Raw genomic sequence first — 22,701 nt, forward strand, 5'->3', positions numbered from 1 at the left:
CCTTGGGGCTTTTAATGTAAAATTCTGATGGGTGAAACTGTGCACATCCTCCTATTCCGGCCTCACTTTTTACTGCGTGAAAGAGACAACAAAGGTAAAATGCTGCTACTAAACATATGAATAAATCATAGAGCGGTAGTTTCTTAATCAGTTTAGCAGATTTTATTCTAGCTGATATATAATATTGTGTTTGTTGGCGAAAAAGAAGAGAAAGTAAAAAATAAAATTATATTTATCATCAATTTTATTAATTATGAGAAACTAGTTCACAAATACACAGGAGTACTATCTTCAGCAAATCCTTTGTCGTCTTGTTTGTTTAATAAATTAGATGGATGTACCAAATAGCATGCTGCTGGGACAACATTAATTTTATTATAGAATAAAAAGTGGAACTATTAGTCTCTGTTTCTGGCATGTTTGTAAGCTGTCTGACCTATTTTCTTCTCCTACCTCTTTCACGATGCTTACCAAACTTCTCTTTCCTATGCCTAACATAAAGCTGTCTTGCAACTAAACCAGCTGATAGTCAGCCCTGGAGACATTACCCAGTATCCTGGCAAATAGATAAGATATATTGTTTTATATATTTGTGCAACAGGGAGAGACAGCTTCATCACTTTAAGCAAGGGAATAATCTGTTTACACTAGAGGAATAGGCTCACTTGTTTTTCTTGCCTTCAGTTGTGGAGATATTTTCAAGGGGCAATAGCTACCTCCTTTTTACCAACAGAAATAGCTGTATGGCTTGTCTGAAATTTATTCTATTTCAAGAGAAGAATAAGCCAGGAAACTGTGGTCCTCAGCATCCTCAAGACTTGCATAATGCCTAATATGGACTTTTAAAATTAAAACACTGTCTGTATGGTTAGGTTTTTACTACTGCTTGTATTCAAGAGTCGGAAGTATCTGGACTGTTTTTAAATTAGATTCCTTGCAGAAAACGCTTAGAATTGTGTTATCACTGGGGATAAAAAAACAGGCCTTTAAGACTGAAGGAATGTTTTGATAATGGTATTGATGTTCCAGGTCTTCAGAAATCATGAGTATGATGTCAAAAATCTGTCCCAAATAAGAAATCTTAGATGCATGAATCTTCTTGTTCCTCTGCTTTCTTGTTTTATGCAATTGGTGATGACTTTATGGGGTGGGTGCTTTGAAAGAAGGATTATGTTATTTATAGTTCAAGATGTGAAAATAAAAATCATCAGTTATGCTTAATATTAAAGAGCTTGGAAATTTCTGTCATTTTTTACTGTGGGGAATGGCTTCAGGGAAGGGCAGGGTCAGGCCAATTTGGAAGTTCCAGAAACTTAAGTCACTGTGTCCCTGAGACTGAGTTATTGCACTCTTCTCTGAAGGTGGGCAGAGGCATCCCGCTTGGGTGCCCATGTGGACTGGCATGGATTTCAGTTGGACAGGTGCAAGGAAATGACTCAGTCCACACCTTGAACGGGCACTGCTGCAGTCTTCAGCTTGGCTTGACTGTCTTTGTACTAGGCCCAAGGAAAAGAAGCACCTTAGTAGCAGAGTTAGAAACGCAGCCCCATGTGGTCTGATACCCAGTTCAATGCCTTAACCAGCAGACTGTGCTGTTTCCTCATTTCAGTCATCATCAACCCTTATTTCTCAGTATTGTCTATACTTTTGAGTCTTTTCTTACGTTTCCAAGGCCAGTCTGAAATATTGGGATACTGAGGAATTCAGGTTCTCAGGGATGATTGTTTCATTTTTGTGCATAATTATAATCAGAGTTGTTTACGTCCTCTGTAGTTTTCCTGTTGAAAGCACACTGTAAACTTCTTCTGATTAATAGTCAATAATGCGTCTATAGTAGATTTGTGATGGTAGTGGAGGGAAACGTCATTTGAGAAACCTGAGATTGTAAAATACAACGCTCTCCACCATTCCAGTGGTTCATACGTTCTTTTCAATGTGCCAAAACAAGTCTTAATCTTTGTCTTTGAGATGCTGTATTTTAGGGTGTGTTTCAGCCTTGCTAAGCTGTCTGGGATGAATTTTCATTACAGTGCAAGGTACTGTTATTGTTCGTGCACGGTAATGGTGAAAATACTGCTTTTTCATTTGTATTCTTTGAGCTCTGTATATACCCTAGAGGTAAATAAAGAGTTTATGAAGGAAGGTTATATTTAAGAGAAATGGGTATCAGTGCTATGAGATTATACCCATGACAGATGGTTGTAACTAAAGCTACATCTTTGTGCTGAAAAGCTGAATGAAACAGTATTCAGATTTTGAAGTAATGTTGGCTTCATTTCAGTGGGACTTTTGCCTGAGTAAGAACAGACTAAAACTCACTAATGACTCTAATTTTTCTTATCAGTTTTGAGTAGATTTAAAAAAAAATGGATTTTTTTTTTTTAATTTTTAATTTTGGATTGATACGATTCCAACAGAAAACATGGAGGAGTTGTTTGTTTATTTAGGGAAATGTGTGCAACATTATGCCTTTGTTCCCTTGTTTGACAGGATATAAAACAACATGGTTTTATTTGTACTGAAAGACAAAATGTCTTACTCTGGAATTCATGGAAGACTTATTTAAATCATTTCTTTGGCTCGTAGTTTCAGAGTTGGTCACGAACCTCAGAAATTCTTGAGGTTCAGTCTGGATAGTTACATAAAAGTTCAGATGCTAACCTTAAGCACATCCAAATATCTTTAGGCTGGAAATCTCTACAAGAACATATTTCCCCTTGACTTGTCTAATACAATGAGTTCAGTAAGGCTACACCCTGGGGAGTTTCGGCCCACCATGTAGTGTGTGTGTGCTTTAAGTGCTCACGCTCAGCCACAAGGGTATTTTTAATTTCATCTTGAGAAACTAAACTGAGGGACTTCACAAATGAAACCATCAGGAAGACAAGGTTAATTCCGACCGCTGTTTGTGGGAGTATGGTGCCTTCAAATACCAACACGTTTTTTTTTCAGTGGTGGCATTTGGAAGAATAAATGAAGTGTGACTCCCGGCATCTCTTTAGTTGCCCTGAAAATGGAATGTCAAACAGCATATAATCATCTTCCTTGTTTAAAGAAAGAAGAGCAAGTGAGAGACCTAGTTTTCTGTTTGTGTCAGTTTTTGGATGTCTTAATATCCTATCTTGTCTAATTTTCCGGAGAGTGATAATAGAGTTCCTGTCAAATTAGAGGTTACAGACTTTTTAACCTATGTCACAAAAAAACCCCTACATTACTCGTTATTGCCATGAATATAATCAAAATAAAAATTTAGTTTTTACTGCTGTTATGCTGAAGGTTGCATTCCAAGCATATAATTTTATTCATTATAAATATTAAAAATATTCAGTCTGATATTGGCCTCCTCCCCTCAATCCTTTAAAAGAAAAGGCTGAATATGATTTGGAGCAAACCTATCACCAATTGGTCTGGTGAGCACAAGTTGGGGCTTAGCCCCTGCACCGCAGGACTGAGCAGGAATTATTGCCGTGCTGTGGCCTGTGGCTCGCGGGTTTAATGGATGCAGCAGAGAGGCTATTTCAAACAGGCCGACCTGCTGTCACCATCTGGGAGGGAGAAAGGATGAGCCAGGAGGGTGAATGGAAAAGAGCGTAGGTGCCCCCGCGTTGTTGCTTTGCTATGATAGAAGCCTGACGTGGCGGTGCTGATCTGCGTCCAGCACAGTGCTAATGTGGCACTTTGCCTTAAGCGCTGGGGGAGCTGCTGCTGAAATGCACAGAATAACAGAGAGCGGGCAAAGGCTGCAGCTGATTTAAAATTACAAAGCCCTCCTCCTTTCCAATGGGAGTAGAGCAAGTGTGACCTCCTGTGTGGCCAAGTTTTATTCTGGTTTGCCTGAGTTCCTACAAATTTAAGGCCCTATTTTCAAGCGTGTAGCAAACGAGGGATGAATAGAAGCATCTCATTATTGCCTATTTTTGGATCAACCTCCGAATTCCCCCGGGACTTCAGCATCAAACTCTGTAGCACCCGGTGTTCACAAAGATGCAAATCCAAGACTCTGTTTTTTTGGTTTTGTTTTAAATCAGGTGAGCATCACATGCTTCGGTTTTGTAATGAGAGTTTTTGTACTGTCCTAATTAATACAGTGTGCCTGTCCTGGACCTTTGAAGTAAGTGGGAGTTCTGCCACCAATTTAAATAGGAGAAGGATTTGAGCCAATTTGAACAGAAGTTTTCACTTATCTTAGTGCCTAATCTTCTTTTTAAAGGGATGTGGGAGTATCAGCACCTCCTACGTAACGCTCAGCAGCGTGCAGAAGTAGACTAGTCTGGTCACTTATGGAGGCCCGTTTAGAACCAGTAGGATTATTCAGGTGAGTGACAAGGCTTTAAGAACAGATTTTAGGGAAGTTAATTCAGAGTGCTAAGTGACATTTAACCCATCTGTGTGAATATTGCCAGTTGAAGCAGGCCACAAAATGATTTATAAATCGTCAGAAGAAAAAAAAAAAATCCTCTCTCTGTTTTTCTTGCTGAGTTGTCAGGGTTCACACTTTCAAGGGTGCCTGCTTTTTTCTTTTTTTTTTTTAATTTTGTTTAGCATAAGAGCTAGTAGTTCTGTGTCTTTGTTAAATTGGAGCTCATCTTCCTCAGGAAGTAGAGCAGAACTTGAAGAGAAATGCCAATTATGAATCTTATGATAAAATCACAATATTTGACAACATTGGCTCTGTGTAAATGTGCTTGTATCTTTATAGTACTTTTTCCCTGGAGAAAAACAGTCGTCTTTATCCTGTCTCCCTGAGTTGCGATGCATAGCTCCAGAGTGGCTGACGGGAATATGGCTGATTTACCAGAAAGCTGGCAGCCTCTGACCGTTGTCTTAGGAGGGTATCACGAAAACGAAGGCAAACTGCGAGAAGGTTTCTGCTCTTCACTGGAATATTTCAAGTATCTATAAACTGGAGAAGGTGGAAAACTGATGTTCCCTTCCTGTTGCGTCTCTTTTTCTTCCCTGAGTGCAGAAGGAGCTCATCAATATTGACTTGCTCTAGTCTGCTACGTGGTCTTTTTAGATTATAACCCTGCTTTTTTCCCCATTACCAGTAAAATGGTGTGTTGGAATTTGTGTACTTCACGCATATCTCTTCAGTCTTCATGCAGCACTCACCTAACTACAGCCTTGCTGCTAGTGGCATTCAAGTCTTTGTATATTGTGTTGGCTTTTGGAGAACACTTGGTCTTCCATTCCAAGTGGTGGATTACAGCAGATAATTGACAAAGTTCCATTTGTTTTTAATTCAAAGGGTGTCTCTTCCTTTCAATGTTAATTTTCACACTGAAGAAGAAGGTAACCAATATTGTAGGTATTGCTATGCAGGAATAGAACTGGGGGAAAAAAAACCGAAACATTTCCTTGGTGCATCTCTGGCTGCCACTTATTCTAAAACAGGTCTGTAAAAGATAATGTTATACATTATTTGAAGTGACTGCAGTGAGGTTTTTAGTGTAAAGTTTTTGTTTGTCCCCGTTGCATAGAAGCCAGCCGGTTTGCTAGTTTGAGTGACCTCACATTCCTTAAACGTACTCATAAATCAAACCAAGGCCATATATTAAAAGCTAAACTCTGACATTAATTCAAAGGAGGGAAAGTTTTATACACTGTGGGATAAGTACATAGCTGGACACCTAGGGCAAAGTTTTCTCAGTTCTTACTTATATTTAGCAAAACTATGTTCTTCTAAGAGTCTCATAGAATGCCTGGAAGTCAGCTGGACCCTATGTTACTTGAGGTGAATATAGTTTGGAAAGGCATGCCCTGAAGAACTAATAACTACTTTGATTAGTGCGAACATGCAGATTAAAAGAAAAAAATATTACTTAAAATTATTCTTGTGATAGTCTCTAATAAAGGCAGTTTGGCAACATGTTCAGTGGCATCGTCTCAATGGAACACTTTAGTGTGATTTAGTGGGAAGGACACAAGGCATCAGGTTTGTGTTAATAGGATAGCATGTCATGATATTTTTGGAAAGTAACGATGTTTCTGGGTCATACGTGGATTTTGGTCCCTACAAATACTTGCTCTGAAAACCCAAGAAATTGTTAGCAAAGTTGTGTGGACTTTACAAGCAGAAAAACAATGATAATCAGAAATACGATGGTAAAAGATTTCCTTACTTTTTAAACTCCTCTTTTTAAGACCTTTTGGATCCTGGGGGGGGTTCAGCAGTGGGTAACTTAATATGCACTTTAAATATTATCATTTATTGTTATTTACAAGAACAGCTCCATAGAAAATGCAAAACAAAACAAAAAATCCTCTAATATTACCAAGTATCCAAGGTGTATTGCTGCTGTCTGCTTATAACTAGGTGTGCCGTGTGCTGAGTGAGTGAGTCCTTATCCTTTTTAGCACAAAGCCACCGGTCATTCGTCTTGGTATGAGTGAAGGCAGGCTCGATATATAAAGGCCTTAAGTGAGTGTAAGTAGCAGGAGTCTGCAGGAATATATATTTAAAAAAAAACAAAATCATATCCTGCAATTGGACACAAATCAATACCTTTCAAAGCAGAAATGCTTCTACTCTGAAGAATTACTGAAGCATTTTTAATGCCAAGTCCAAATGAAATGTTAAAAATTGAGATTTGAGACTCACAGTTCAAAATAGAACAACACATTTTAAACCCCCTGGTTAAAGAGTTTATGTATAGGAGAACACTGTTCACAAATGAGTTATTCAGAAAGGCGAGCTCAAGGCTACCTTTCATCTGTTCCTTTCTGAGTGAGGAAGGACGTGGGTAGAGGGTGATTCAGAGATGGCGTTTAGTTTAGGTGCTCTGAATTATTCCTTGAATAAGCTTTTATCTCTCTACTGGTTAGCAGTTACCAAAGAAGATCGGCTTCCTGGTGCTTGAAGTTACTTTTGTGAATATACTGCTCATTACTGGCTGATTTTTCAGAAGAGGGCTCCACATCTTGCAGTTAACACACACAGTAACAACAAAATTCAAGTCTTGCTAATTACAGTATTGTTAGGCCTGTATCAAGATGTTAGCCTTTTTTTGTTCTTACTAAACACTTTCAGTGTTGTCCTAATCAAATGTCTTCTATTGTCACTTCCAAGTAATTGTTTCACATTCAATACAGAACTTAGCTGGGTGTACTCAACACAATTATAAATGTTATCTGTTCCTTCAAAAGGTAGGATAAGCCTTACAACAGAGCTTATATCAGTAGGTAAAACGGCCTCTCTTGGGTAATAAGTTGGAAGATAAAATGTACTAACAACATCAACAGCAGCAGCAACAACAACAAAGAAAAATTATTAACACTAATATTTAGATACATAATCATAGAGAAAATCAGTTTTTACTGTAAGACTCTGAACCAAATTCTTCAATGTAATATTGCGATATGATTCAAGATCTCATGACAGGAACCACATCATGGAGGAAGACCTGACTGTATTTAGTACTGTCTGGAAGGTTTACCATCTTAGACCAGTCCAATCTAAAATGACAAAACTGGTTTAAAATGACAAGCAGCTGATGTTTCTTTCTTCCTTTGCACCTTCTGTGTTTGTACTTTAGCTTCTGTCATTACAGCTGCTTTTGAGTCCTTGTAAACTCTGACCAGGAGTAGTCTTCACAGAATGACCTCACCAACTAAACCTTACGTGGTGCGAAGCTTGAAAATATATCGAATATTAGGAAAAAAAAGAACACAACAGATATGGCTAAGGAGATGGAGCAAGTGCAGACACATGCAAAAAAATGAAATAAAAAAAATAAAAAGATGGCAGTAGTCTGCATTAGTTGCACATATGTTAGGCTTTTGGTTTGGAGCAGTAGTGAGAGTTTGAAGCAGATCGGCCTGGTCACCTTTACTTTCCATGTGAGCTTGGATTGAAGAACAGTTTGATTTGTGTTGATGTAGATTCTTCTGAGGGAACATAAAGCTTCCCTTCCAGAAACAAACTGCATGTACTCTGGGCATCAATGGAGATAAAAGGGTGTAAACCAGTGCTGTTTCCTCTGAAACTAACTTTAATTAGTGATGAGGACAGTGGGTACAGATGATGAGGCTAAATGCAGTTGATAGTAACCCTGAGTCCCAGGTAATGCAGGTGTGGGTACCCCAGCATAAACTGCTGTGGTCTGGTTTTCTACTTCTGTTGCACCAAATTGCTTGCTGATGTAGACATACCTGAAACAGGTTCCTTAGTGCACCAGCTGCCCAGTAGTTAATACATCCTTTGTCATTATATTCTCTGTAGGCACCAAGGAAAGGAAGGAGCCCTGATGGAGGATTTGTAGGAGGATGGAGCCTTAATTAATATAATCTAGTTAATCAGAGGAAAAAATTTTCTCCTATTTAGACGTGAAGCTTATTGGTCTAAAAGAGCGTATGGCTTGCCCAGCTTGACATAAGCAGACTGGAATTAGAGCAAGTTCTGAGTGCCCAGCTCTCTACTTATTCTTCATTTTCTTGCAACCATTCCTAAATGCTGGGCACAGACCTTCTCTATTTGCAGCTGAGGTTTTAAATGGATTTTACATTAACTGGAAGTAGATTAGGCATGTCTACGTAACTTCTCTCTCACTCTCAAGTGAGCCATCCCTCACTTCTCTTTGCTGCTTTCTTCAGAATTTTTGTTTCTGCCCATGCCGCAGTTTTTCACACCTTGTTTAGACTTGTGTTTTCTGCAGCTCTACTGTTTCAAGTTTCCTACCTCCTTAAGACCACAAAGCACTTCAAGAAAGGATTTCCATGTATTATATTTTGTTCTGAAAGCCTTATCTCATAGAGACATATTTGCCATTTTCTTTTATATATATATATATATATATATACATAAAAATTATGCTTCAGAATCATTACATATGCAGCATTCTGCTTCCATAGTCCAGGTTAAGATCTCCTTCTGAAACTGCAGACAATAAAGCATTTTCCCTAAGAAGGGTTAATGTGATAAATACCGATGCAGTGTTTCAACACAATTATTTCTTTTTTTTTATTGTTTATCATCATTTTGTCAACTTTCCATATTATTCCCCACAATGCTTTGTGCTAGATTTTCTTTGAAAATTTCTTTCCTCTGAACTTACTGTGAACTTGTCTGTAAAATATGGCCATAAAATGCCACTGACAAAACAAAAACAGAATGCTCTATTCACTGAGAAAAGAACAACACTCGGTTTCTCTCTCATCCCTCAAAAAAAAAAAAGAAAAAAGAAAGACAAAATTCATATAGAGAAGTAGTTTTTAACTGCAGGTTTGCAGGTATGAAGCAGATTGTGAAGGTGGAGTAGAAAACAAGTCATCAGTCAGGAGGGTGTAGTTTAAGCCAATGCAGAGTTTATGCTTCATTCTATTTGTTGTCACTACAGTGATGGCAATTGATTGTCAGCAATGTTGGGATTAAACTTCGTGTGACTGAGGGGGAGGAGGAGGACTGCGTTCCCTGAGATGTTCTGTGGGAGGAGAAGGATTATGCATGTACCTTATGTAATGAGGAAGAGGCTGGAGAACTTGAATGTGTACGAGGAGGAGGTGGGAGGATTATCTTTTGATATGAAGGGGAGAGAGAGGCCGTAGTTCTGATCCTTGAGGAAGCATCAAAGACGCATTGCCTACTTGTATGGCCTGCTTTTCGTATTAGAGGAGGTTTTTGTTTGTTTCCTGATGTGGAAGAAAGATAAGTTATGAAAGAGGTTGGAAGGCAGAGAGTGATGTGGAGAGGCTGAATTGTGCTAATGCATTAGCACGGACCTGACAGAGGGCTGGAGTTTAAACAGAGTCAGCTGAGTTACCTGGGACACTAATTGCTGAGGATGGGATGTCCTTACTGTCCTCCAGAGGACCAGAGGAGGGGATAAAGAAGTCTCAAAGACAGGTTTGGGGTGATACCTTCTGATGAGCGGTGGGCAGCCAGCAGCGCAGGGAAATTTCTCCAGGGACTTCTGTGCATTTTGCTCCTTCCCAAGACCCACTCTGAAACACTTCTGGTCAGTAGGCTGCAGGTCTGTTTACAGGACTCATTAAATGTTATCTGCTCCACCTGGAGAGGGAGAAGACAGGGAGAGGGAACCGAGTTGGCAAGATATCACATTTTTGGGATTTGGGAAGGCCAGGGTCTTAGGAGTGAGACCCTCTCCAGTGATCACCTCTCCAGTGAGGTAATGTTTGATGTGCAGTGTGGGAGTAGCAGGTCCTCCTTCACGCCATCAGCCTTCATCACGCGTGCATCTTGAAGTTGTCGGTGGCCAGCATGGACAGCCCAGGGCTGTGTCACAGCCATGCAGCCAGGCATGCTATTGTTTGTTCTAGCACACTGTTGGGATAGTTGGTAGCATAATTTTGGCTAAGCGTCAACAGCTTTACCCCAAGAGGTCTTAGAAGTGGTTTGGGAGTTAGCACAGGCAGGGCAGGTACTGGTCCTGGTGATCCTGCCCTGTTGAAGGGCAGGAAGGAGAATTTAGCCATGTGGCTGCTAAACAAGGCCTTGTCTACCTGTCATGGTGGGGCCAGTACTGGTTACAGATGGTTCCTCCATCCTCCCTCAGACAGCTTCTGTCTCTCCCCCATGCCAGTGGAAAGAGCATTTGAGGAGGCCAAGCAGCCACTGTGGGGTGAGAGTGGGTGTTCTGCCCCCTGCTACTTGCTGTCTCCTGACTTGGGGAAACCAACTCAGGGAAATCTAAGCGGAGTCCCGGGAAGCAGCATGGGGAAATTGGGAAGGCTGTTTGATTTTAACTCTTCACATACCAACAAAAAGTCTATCCTGACTTCATTTCAAAGGACAAGTAGAGGCTGAATTGCGTCTGTCCCAGAGGAACCATGAATTAAGTCTCTGCAATCAGTGACAGTTCTGACTTCGGAAACGGGCACGAGCTGGTTTTTCCAAGCGATCGAGTTACCACAGTTTAAGAGATTTTCAAAAGCAATTGCAACAGCCTGAGAGCATCCACACAGGAAGTTACAGCTCAGCTGGCGCATGGCAAACCGTGAAGCTGCGGTAAGTCTGTCTTACCATCATGTCTGCGAATGCTTTGTAGACGCGTTTATCCTGAGTGCATTAACATTCATTTTCTGTAACGTTGGGTTTAGGCATAGCGCAACTGAGTGACGAAGGCAAAGATAGTCTAAAAGACTATTCCCAAGAACTAAGTAACAATAAATCAGAGCTTGGATGCTTTTATATTCTCTTTATTTATTTATTTTTTTTGCCAAATACTACTTAGACTATAATAACACCTAAGTATGAAGTTCAGCTGTTACATAGTGCTTTTTACTCACAGATTTCAGAGTACTTTATCAAAGAGGTAACTTACGATTATTGCTATTTTTTGGGTGGAGACGTGACATCAGAAGATGTTGAGATCACTCACCCAAACAAAGATCAAGCTGGAATAATGTATGTGTATGCTTTTATTCTGGGTCCAGTATGTTGCCCCCTGAATCTTAGTATCGTTTTTATAAACGTGAAATTTTGAAGAGTTCTTAGTAGAGGGTTGAGGATTTGCTGGTTGTTCGGAGGATCAGAGCTGAACTTAAGGGTCTCCAAGAGTCACAGTCCAAGTGTAGATTCACAGGAGGGATAGGCCAGTCGCCTTGTCCGATCTCCCATATTCCTTCTCCTTCATCAGGAAACATGCCTGTGGGAGCATATGCCACTTTTCACCTTTTTTCTTGGCTCTGCTTTTGGCCTGAGAAAAAACGGTGGAGGTAGAAACTCTACTTATGCCCATTCCCAGTTCCTGACCTCGTCTGGATTACTTAGAAATTTCTGCACAAAATTCTATCTCGCTCTTTGTGGAAACCAAGCAAGGCCCTAAGAGAAACTTACATTATATAAGGAAATATCTTCTGTGCTTTTGAGTGTCTTGTTTTTATATTTGGGACAAGGTTTGGAATGATTTTTATTTTCTGCATAGAATCAGTTATTCTTCCACATGTTGTGGAAGACACCTATTTAAAGACTGGGAGAAATTACCCCACTGGCTTCATGAAGCAGCCCTTCTTATAAAAGGGGTGGAATTATTTCTGGAGAGCTGTCATAAAGAAATCACAGCTTTAATGCATGATTTATGTAACTCAGAGAAGGCGCCGTAAGTAGTCAGGTGCAAGGTGAGGTCAGTGGTAGGAGAAAGAGTTTACAAAGCCTGTTCTATGCTCTTCAATGCCTGTGCATTTACAGTAGCTTTTGTTTCCTGGTGCCTTTGTTTTTTAGAGTATGATCATTTCCATACACGCTACTGAAAAAAAAAAATACAAAAGGTTTCAATATACAGTAGTTAATTACTATATTACAAGCTCTAATTAAATTCTTGGAGATTCTGCACAGTATGATGTTCATGCCAAGAGGGACATATCCTGTCCTTAAGTGAATACATGTTCTTGTCAAGTTAACTTATCTGCATTTTACTCACATGAAATATTCCTCATCTCTTGCTTCTTGACACACGTGACTGATAAATGTTTTAAAGGCACATTTAACATTGATATTTTTGTCATAGGAAATGACAATGACTTCAGTAATTCCCAGGCTTTATTTTATACAAAGTGACACACCATGTGATGGCAGACTCCCCAGACCTTAATGTAAGCCACACGCTGGTAAGAATATATATTGCATCAACGCTTGGTCTTTGTGTGGTGCAGACCTGCGCTTACAGTGTTCTCGCCACACGTTACTTGTTAAATATAAAAAATGTTAATATTGAAACACAGCTTTTAGATGCTATGGAGGTTGAAAAAAGTCTGTCACCATTCAGTCTTCTTTGAGACATTTAAGGAAGAAGGTTTTTTCTTACTTTCTTATAATCAAGTCATCTTAGAAGGCAGATACAGTCAAAAGATATCTAAATCATTATCATGTCATTTGCAGATTTAAATGAAGTGTTAAATAGATTTTTATTATTTCTTCTACACTTTTTATCACAGATCTGCCAGGGTCATAGGTGGGTTTGTTGTTTTTAGTAATTCAGATTTCTGGATAAAGATGTAAGTCCTTGTTACATGTGTGGACAAATCTATCTTAAACATCTTTACTCCTGAGAGAACTTCTGTATTCAAAAACCACTAATTTTCTTTTCACGTTGAAATAGATGGGAGCGATCATTCTGCTTGACCTTAGAGTTCTGTTAGATCAGATGTCTCCGGGAATTATATGTGTGTGTGTAGCTTAATGACAGCAAAACTCAGCTGAATGAGCTTTGTATTGGCCTCATTATTCATTTAATATTAAACGTTTATATTATACCATGTCAACACTCATTCTGAATTTGGCCCTGATTCAACTTAAACACCTGGCTACTTTTAAGGACTTCATTGAGCACTTACTCAAATGATTGCAGCTAGGCACTTGCTGAATATGGGCCTGTTTATGTCACAATTAAATACTAATGCAATATTTACAAAGTATGTTATATTGGCAGGAAGCAGATGGACTTGCATGTACAGTAGCAACATCTATCTGATAAACTGTATCTTCGTTTGAAAACACTATGGAGCACTGCTGGACAGCCAAGTATCAGATCTTGATTATGCCCATGTTAGGTGGGAAGAAGTAGTTTGTGTGCTTAGCACAGCCTCTCCCAGGCTCAGTTAAAAATGTTGTCATGTTCTCTGATGCTTCATTTTGACTTGTTACATGGATCGGAAGTAAGCTTTGGACTTAAATTGCTGCTCAGAGCTGCTCGAAATTGCTTTGTTCAGTTTATGATGGCGCACAGTGCTGAGCAGAGTGCTAGTGAGAACCACGTACAGTCTGTGTGATTAGAGGATTGTTTATTTATGTATGTTATTTGTTTGGTCCTTCTTTTCCCGTATTGGTACCTGTACAGGTTTTGGTGTATTTCAGTATTTTTTTCTATACGGCACGGTTCACAAGAGACAAGTTCTACCTGTGAAGTTAATTTTGATGACAGTGTCTTGTTTTATAATACATTGCCTTCCGTGCCCGCGACAGTAGGCCAAATAGGCTTACCTTATGACTCTGAGTAGGTAAGTGGCATTCTGTCATGAGCAAATGAAGCAGAGTTTGACCTGTTCTAATATATGCAGTATTTATGCAGTGAAATGCCCTTGTAGGTGTGGAAAAGCTATCACAGAAATCTCATGAATCAGTGAGAATGAGCTAAGGATGTGAGACCTGTGTCTGTAGCATTGCACAGACAAATGCTTGAAAGAATTGAATGTCTGCTTTTTACAGGGAATTTACTTTTTGCCTTTTTCTGATGTGGGGCAAGGATTTTGGAGAAATGAATTGCTCTCTTTTGTTCATCAGATTCACTTCATAGTTTTTACTGAACGCAAAAAGCCTTACATCATTTCTGTTTCTGTTGGGTCAAGCTGAAAGCAAGCCATGTCAAGAGGGTTACACTGATTTAAATGCCAGCGTGTTGATTTCTGAAAGTTGAAGTGCTGGCCCATTGTACTTTCCAATAACCTTTCAAAACCAGCCCAACATTCTTGTCTTTTTCTGATTCGGAGTGAAAAGAGAAGCTTTCAGAAATTTTCACTTAAAAAAAAAAAAAAACAACAAAAAACACACAGACACACACGAAAAGGCCCACCCTCCCAGAAGTCAAGCCTAACCTTGAGAGAAAGCCAGCACTCCAGAGCAGTTCATAGCCCCGAGGTTAAGGTGCTCCCTTCAGACATGTGGAATCGCAGTACAGGGCTCTGATCTGAGGCGGGGATTTGAACTCACAGCTTGGGTGAGCGTCCGCCTTGCTGGCCTGTGGCATGTTTGGGGGTTGGCTTATTCTGTTTCCTTCAACTCAGTTATTACGGACTTCTGCAGTCTCGCTAGTGAAGCTAGTCAGTTTCCATTAACAACATTTTCAATTAAAACGCATTTAACTGAAGATGTTGGAATAAGCACTACAGCTGGGTAAATTCTGGTTAGTGTAGAAAATGCAGCAGGGACCGAAGAACTGCAGTAGCTGAACAAGTAAATCATTTTAGGCTGTGAGGAGCAGACTCTTACACCCACTGGGAATCCTTTGAACTTCAGTAGAAGGGGTTGGGATCTACACTAGCAAACTGCCTTGCAGGGCTGTCATCTGCAAATTGAATTTTTGCTGTAGGGGAGAATCAGCACTAGAAACATATGTAACATGTGACCTTTGATTTTATTATTCCTTGTTACACTTCCACAGACTTTTTTGTTACTGATTTTATTTGGAAGGAAGTATTTTCCCTGGTTTTCCAGTTCAAATGATATGTAATTTCACTGCAAATGTAGTATTGCGTCCTAGTTGTCTGCAGAATAATTTTTTCCTCCTTAAAAAATGGAAGTTGTTTGCCCCAGCAGAGTGAAATGCCGCTGTCAGAATTAGTGATCCTCAGTCTGCGTTCCGTTGTACCACAGCATCAAAAAGATCAGTTCCCTTTGCTTGGAGTCATCTGTGTTGAAGAACTGCCTCGCAGAGCAAGGTGGTACGACTTGGAGGTTTCAGTGGAAGAGAACAGCTCATTTTTTTCAGGCACTATCTGGGTGCTTTTTCATGAGTCAAAACACAGTGGAAGATTTCGACCTATTTCTGTGCTTCTTAAATCAAACCCTCTACCCTATGCTACTGGCCTTTACTGGTGATGATAATCCTGATTTACAGCTGAATGTTGTCAGCTGTCCATGGGTGGTGGTGTTTCTTTACTGCGTGTGCAGACTCTCACGTGGTAGGGCTCTGGTTTTGCCTGAGGACTCTTAAGAAGTAATGAAATACAAATGATGTCCAGGAGTAGTGATTTACCCTCCTGTTATAATACCTGTGAAATTGTTGGACCAAACCGGGAGCTTTGGCATAGCTGCCTTAAGTTATGACAGACTTAATCAGAAGCTTTTCCTTTCCGTTCTCATTTATCTTTCCTTTTTCCTTTTCCCTTCCACTTTCAATATTTCTTTATTTGAAATGAATTACTGCCATACTCCAAACCTTTTTTAGTTTTGTTTTTCAAACTCATTGTTCCCTGTTTCAAGTAAAGCATTTCACATGAGGTCTATATTCAAAGTGAACGCATATGATAAAACAAATTGTTTCAACGCTTGCTTGCAAGGCCAATAAAAAGAGATGCTGTAGTGCAAATTACCCTTGCAAATGCTCTCTAAAAAGCTAATAACATTTTTCCCCCGAAAGGATAGTTCCCAGCCATAAGGAGAGCTTCTCTTTCATGTTCATTTGCCACACAGATTTATAAAATGATCCCAAATCCTTGCATAGGCTGTGAGGGATTGCAGCTTTGAACTGCTGAATTGGAAAAGCTATTAATGGAAGAGGAAAAGTTTTCAATTTCAGTCAGATGGTCAGGATGGTATAAGCTCATCCCTCCAAGTTTTGGTGCATGATGGAAGCCTGTTTCTTCTTTGTTGATAATTTTCATAGCAAGATTCACAAGGTTTTCTGTTTAAAGGAATGAAATGAGATGATAAGAATGTAAGGAAAAATCATTAACATGTTCACTGCTCCCCCCGTCCCCCTCCCTCCCGACTATAAACAGTCATTTTAATTTACTTTCTGTAGAACATGGTATAATTGGAAACTTCTCAAAAACAGAATATTAGGCAAGTGGTCAAAATCTTCAGAGAAAAGGTCCAAACATTCTGCATTGGAGCTTGTCTTCCATGCAGGCAGCACCGGGGATGTTCATTTCCCTACCAGATTTGGGTGCGATAAATTCCCTCTGTACAACCCAGTGCAGCATGCAGAGACAGCCCAACACCTCTCACTTGCATTTAGCCCTGTAGCAACTAGGGGTGGGAGGTGGGTGCCTGGCCCCCAGTATAGGGAAGCTGTATTTCCAGCCCTACAAAGACTCTGGAATTCTTCTTCCTTGCAGTGTTTTCCAGCTATGCACATCTCTCCTTTATCATTGGACTTGTGATGGCTCAGTGATTATACAGTACTTCAAAAATCGGAACTTGGCCAAATTACTTCTCCTTCATGCCATTTAGACAGAAGGCTTTCATAAAAATTAAACAGTAAGTAACTCATGTGAAATTGCACCTTGCACTTACTGCTTTTAGTGGCGCTGGGGTGAGCGATACTCTGAAAGTCAGTATTCGGAATGTGTCTGAATGAATGGCTACCACCAACTTCTCTCGTAGTGTCCCTGCATGCCTGAGGTAGGTTGGAAGAAGGATTCCTTCCACAAGCAGAGTTTTGCATGCTCTCCTCTTCTGCCTGGCCTCCCCCAGCGGCTGAGAAGTGCACTGGCTGCCAAGCCCCGGGCTTGCAGCACTGAATGACGTTGTACAGGCTCCAATCAAGTACCCAGGGGTAGCAGCATTCTGTTGCTTTCAACCTCTCTTGGATTTGAAGCGGGGATACTGAAGACTTGCCAGTAAGAAGCTCCGTAGACTCACCTTGTGTATGCTGAGATAGATGAAACTGGCAAGGGTAGCTGCTGTTTCCCCTCTCTTAACAGTTTATGACATCCTTTTGAAGCATAACATGTGGTGCTGTGCTCTTCTGCAGGAGCCAGTCCTATCTCCTTCCCCCACTTCCTTTCTGCTGTTGTTCTGGTAACTGACCACTTATCGCACTTATGATCTTTGTAATTGAAACTGAGAAAGCCTGTGGCAGGTAAGCCCTGCGTCTGCGTGTGCCTGCTCTGATTTCTTCCCTCAGCCCTAAAACCACAGCCCTTCCCCCTTTCCCAGTAACAGCAAACCCTAAGCCCAAATAACTCGCAGAAGCCTGATGCTAGTGTATATTTGATTTTGTTTGCAAGCTTATCTTGTGACCGGCTCTCAGCGTGGGAAGAAGCAGGGAGTGGGGGAGATGGAGAGAGAGTTGTTGCAACATATTTTAACATATGTGCTTTAGGCCTCTTGGTGGACTCCCTCTTGGGAAGAGGGGAGGGAGCGTGCCCCTAAGCAGTTGGTTGGCTTTGCTTGTTTCTATAGCAGCCCGAATGAGAAAAATCATGTTTTAACACTAATATATTCAACCAAAAAATAATAAAAAAAAAAAACCCAAACCTTAACAATTACAGGAAGAGTCTTTTTTATTATTATTAAAGAAATTGCATTAAAGATGAATGAGCATATATTGGAATAATTATGTTTTAAGGTGTGTAACATTAAAAAGTACTGAATGGAATATCGACTGTTTTGTAGGAACAGTAATAATGAGATTTCTGTCACCTAATCTTACAATAATTGGGTTATTACTATGCAAATGAAGGTATTACTTAAAAAAAAAAAAAAGAAGAGGTAAGACAGATCCTCGAGGCAGCCATTTATCTATCCTTAAAGCTATGCTGTCGATTCTCTTCAACATGAAGATTTTTTTTTTTTTAACAGTTTGAAGATGCTAATTTCATTATTTTTTCACCCATGTTTCCTACGAGAATGTTTTTTGTTCTCCCCAGGTAGCAGATGGGGTGTAGTGGGTTTTGTATATTTTCCAGTCTCTTATGGATTCCTTTAGGAATAATTTGATCAAATAGCTGTGATTATTACCTTTTTTTTTTTTTTTTGTCTCCTCTTTGAAATAAAATAATGACTTGTATATTTTACCGGAGATCTTTATGGCAGAATCACAGAGAATATACATAAATTATTTTTATCCTTCTTTCCCTTTGGTGAAGAATAACTGAGCAGCTTGTTGTAATGTTCTTGATTTCTATTAGTTAGGAAGGTTTACTTACTGGCCCTGAAGAGGAACTGAGGAGTGCTCAGCATTTGCATTTATGAGTTTGAGACTCTGGTAGATGTTCAATGAATCACAAAAGGGAAAGACCATGAAGATCATCAAGTCCAACCGTCAACCCATTGACTCCACCACCTCCCTGGACAGTCTGTTCTAATGCATCACCACTCTTTCTGAGAATTTTTTTTTCCTAATATCCAACCTGAACCTCCCCTGGTGCAACTTAAGGCCATTACCTCTCTTCCTACTGCTGTTATCTGGGAGAAGGGGCTGATCCCCACCTCACTACAACCTCCTTTCAGGGAGCTGTAGAGAGCGATTAGGTCTCCCCTGAGCTTCTCTTCTCCAGGCTGAACAATTCCAGTTCCCTCGGCCACTCCTCGTATGTCTTGTGCTGCAAACCCTTCACCAGCCTCTTTGCCCTTCTTTGGACATGCTCCGGGGCGTCAGTGTCTTTCTTGTTGCTGGATCTGCCAGAGGCCTGATGGTATTTGCTCTGTCCCTGGTTGTTAGAGGTAATATTTAAGATTGGGCTGCTGAAGGGAATTTTCTTGTCTCACCGTATTAGTTTCTTTGTAATGTATAATATTTGTAGAGACTTTGTTTGTAGGAATAAATGTGCTCATAGAGTACTTCTGAAGAGTGTATTGCTGCACTGTGAATGCTGTGTTTATCTGTGTAAGTTCTGACCAACCTTGCACAGTTCTGCCTAGACATGCTACAATCACACTTCTGATGGCAAAGTACACATCCCTTAGGAGGTGCTGAACACTTGGAACTCCCACTGACTTCACTGCTCCCAGTTTTCGGTTTATATCAGCTGTGCAGATGTGTTGCTTCACCAGACCAGAATGTTACTTCCTCTGTCAGCAATTTACTCTGGAAAGCAATGAAAGATTTAGCAGTTGGATTTCAGGTAATTATAGTGTGTTACTCCATTGCAGACTCGTTTGTATTGCCTCCCTTGGTGTTCTTCCCTGTGAGTTCATGGTGACTCTTGCTTTCTTCCTTTTTGGTTCACTCTGTACCGGAGCCTGTTTTTAATTATACTTAGTTTTAACACCTTCAGCCTTTATTTTTTTGCCCCCCAATGCTTGACTCCCAAGAAAGGTAGAGGAGTGTAGTCAACCAGTATGGGCACAGAATTACCACCTGGCTTCCTAGCAGACAGCAGCTTAATCTCTCATTTTCTGTCTTCAGTACAAGTGGGAGGTAATTGCATCTAAATTTTACCTACTTCATAGGTAGTTGATGGAAGTGATATTACCTCATTATTTACCTACTTATAATATAGTCTGAACATCAGCATACTGAGGGCACACTTATTGATTAGCAGACATTAAATTAATCAGGATTTTTAAGGTGATTGGTTTCATGAATTAGTACCATTAATGATGCTGTATAATTTTACAAAAATGTGCTTTGATAACTCGATCTTTCGACGCTGAAACACTTCGTATTACTTGTAGCCTTTCACACAGAAATAAAAATAGTAGTTTTGGGTTACTGCCTGCTAAAGGGGGAGGCATCTGTGTGATACGAGTTACTTCCAGTCCATACCTCATGCCACCAATAACTCCCTCAGCACATGCTGCCGGCATCATTTGTAAAGGAGAAATCTTGGTGAAAGCTGTGAACTTCCACAAGGTCCTTGAACAGAAAAACAACTGACTACACATTAACAGTGGTGTGAGGTCACATGTAGATGTTCCCGGGTATGTGCCATCCATCCAAGAGAAAGATATTAGGGAGAAATTCTTTACTGTGAGGGTGGTGAGACACTGGAACAGGCTGCACAGTGAGGTTATGGATGCTCCCTCCCTGGAAGCCTTCAAGGCCAGGCTGGATGGGGCTTTGAGCAGCCTGGTCTAGAGGGAGGTGTCCCTGCCTGTAGCAGGGGGTTGGAACTAGGTGATCTTAAAGGTCCCTTCCAACTCAAAGCATTCTAGGATTCTATGATGTTAAGCTGTTAGGGGTTCACCAAGAGGTAAGTCCTTTTATTGACTCTTAACTGACAATTTTTCATATGCTCAGTGCATTAATTCTAGTTTGATTAACAGCTCTGGAACAAACTGAGCCATTGACCTCATGGACCCCAGGTTGTTTGACTTAGTGATCAGGAAGACTCTGCCTGCTTAGTTGGGTGTACCTGAAAAAAAAAATCCCGCAGCTGTGATCTTAGTTTACATTCGAGTTGCAACAGCGTAGTGTAAAAGAAAATTCACTATAATAGAAATATCAAGATATTCAGAAAAGAGGACTTGCGTAATTTCTTCCTGGAAGGGCCATACAAAACGTCCACTTGGCAACCCCTTAATCCTTTGCTTCACCATTGCTCCTTAGGAGGGTCATGGTTGGACCAGCTGCAGAGCTGCAGTGAAATGCTATGAAACCATTTTCCAGAATTCACAGTAGGGAAAAAGAAAAAAAAAGTTTGAAGCTCAAAAAGATGATTCTGTTTAAAATTTCATTTTAACACATATGCATCCTGCCCTGGTGATTGCTGGTGGTTGCCAGGAAGTTCTCAAAGAAATCTGCAAAATGTCTAGTCTGTGTAACAGACGGGAGAGCTGGAAAAACGAAAAGTCCAGGGAGTTTTAGGTTTCTTTCTCCATTTTTTTTCAGAAGGAGTTTTGGATTGTTCGTATAATATGTGTGAAGCTTAAATTCTCGCTTTATACCCATTTGAATAAAACCTCCAAACCTTTACTGTGTTCTTCCCTTGCAGTTACAGGTTGAGAGCAGGTCAAAGTGCTTCAGAAAGCTGTATACTGCAGAACTGAGGAGTGGACAAAATAAGAATTCCTTAGAAAGGAACTGAAATTTAAGCCACTGCGTAGTATGCTTTGGTTAGTACTGCCAGTGTAAAAGTCCACGGTATGAAAGTCCTATGGGATAACTAGCTAGACAGGACCCTCTTCTGGCCCTAGAGCCCTGGCCCAACTGGGAGTGCTGGGGCATCCCACCCAGAAAAGAGATTGTTTCTTTTTTTTTTTTTTGCCAGGTGGTTGTTACTGCTCTAACTGGGGCCATGAATTCCCATGCTCATGTCAGATCAGAGGAAAGGAAAGACATATTTGGCCCCCATTCCCACATATGCTTCAGCAACTGCTTGCACCCATGCCACTTTTTTTAGCTCCACCTTTACCAAGTCTCCTTTGACAAACCACCATCTTCCTCTGTGTGGTTGCAAGCCTGGGGAGAAATGAGAACAGCAAGGAAAGCAGTTAGAAATTACTGAGAGGGCTGCAGGCTGGCACCTGAGCTGAATGACACTGAACATCCAGAGGGGGAAGGGAAGGTGCCTTGGGGAGCGGAGAGGTGAGTATGGAAGGCAGTAGAGACCTATGCAGGTCCTATGCAGGTACTTAAGTTTATTGGTGCTTTTCTCATTTTAACTTGCTGTTGGTTTCTTGGAAGTTGTTACATAGCATTTGATGACCATTATTGCTAGCAGGCGTAAATGTGGTCTATAACAAACCAAACTTGTTGGAAGCTTTAACGTCCATGTGGAAGGAGTGGCATTTCACTGTGTTTATGTTAAAAACCCACGTTTTTGTGAATCTGGTGTTGAGGAGTCCATGTGCCCAAACAGATTTTATGGTCTTTTCTAGTGCCTTTAGCTGTTGCTCCCCATCAATTCTATTAGCTATTTTATAGTCTGTCTCTTTTTCAAAGGAAAGTGAAGAAGAAGAAAAAATCCCCAAATGTCCCATCGGCATGTCTGAAGCCACTGCTGTTGGCTCTTCAGAAACAGACAGAAAAAGGTTTTACCGGTTATAAGATGAAGTAAAACTGGCTGAACTGTGTTTAGATAGGACGAGATTGGTTGGGAATGAGATGTGGGAGTCGTCAGCACAGAGGTGGTGAATTGAAGCCATCATTCCTCAATGGTGTGAAAATACAGAACTGTAACGCATATAATTGCTCGGATACTACAGGGACATTAAAAATACACAGCATTTTATGTAGAATAGCAATTTATAAGAATGCGGTAGCAGTTAGTGCGAGGGTAGCGGGGAAACCCCATAATTATTTGGGACGTGATGTTAATAGATCCAACAGTAAGCTGACATGCAACTCTAAATGATTC

At 40.4% G+C, this 22,701-nt stretch overlaps 1 protein-coding gene across 7 annotated transcripts in view; it reads left to right on the forward strand.

Annotated features, from left to right (window-relative positions):
* SOX5 (SRY-box 5) overlaps positions 1 to 22,701 on the forward strand; it is a 641,599-nt gene that overhangs the window by 65,203 nt on the left and 553,695 nt on the right. For 3 of the 7 annotated variants that reach the window (XM_046939364.1, XM_040697228.2, XM_040697239.2), the window contains exon 2: positions 10,747 to 10,963. The exons of the other annotated variants lie outside the window; for them this stretch is intronic. The gene's annotated coding sequence lies outside the window, so the exon portion shown is untranslated. The remainder of the gene's footprint in view (positions 1 to 10,746; positions 10,964 to 22,701) is intronic. 7 annotated transcript variants of the gene reach the window in all.

This window comes from Gallus gallus, chromosome 1, assembly GCF_016699485.2.
Source record: "Gallus gallus isolate bGalGal1 chromosome 1, bGalGal1.mat.broiler.GRCg7b, whole genome shotgun sequence".
NCBI classification, from domain to species: Eukaryota; Metazoa; Chordata; class Aves; order Galliformes; family Phasianidae; genus Gallus; species Gallus gallus.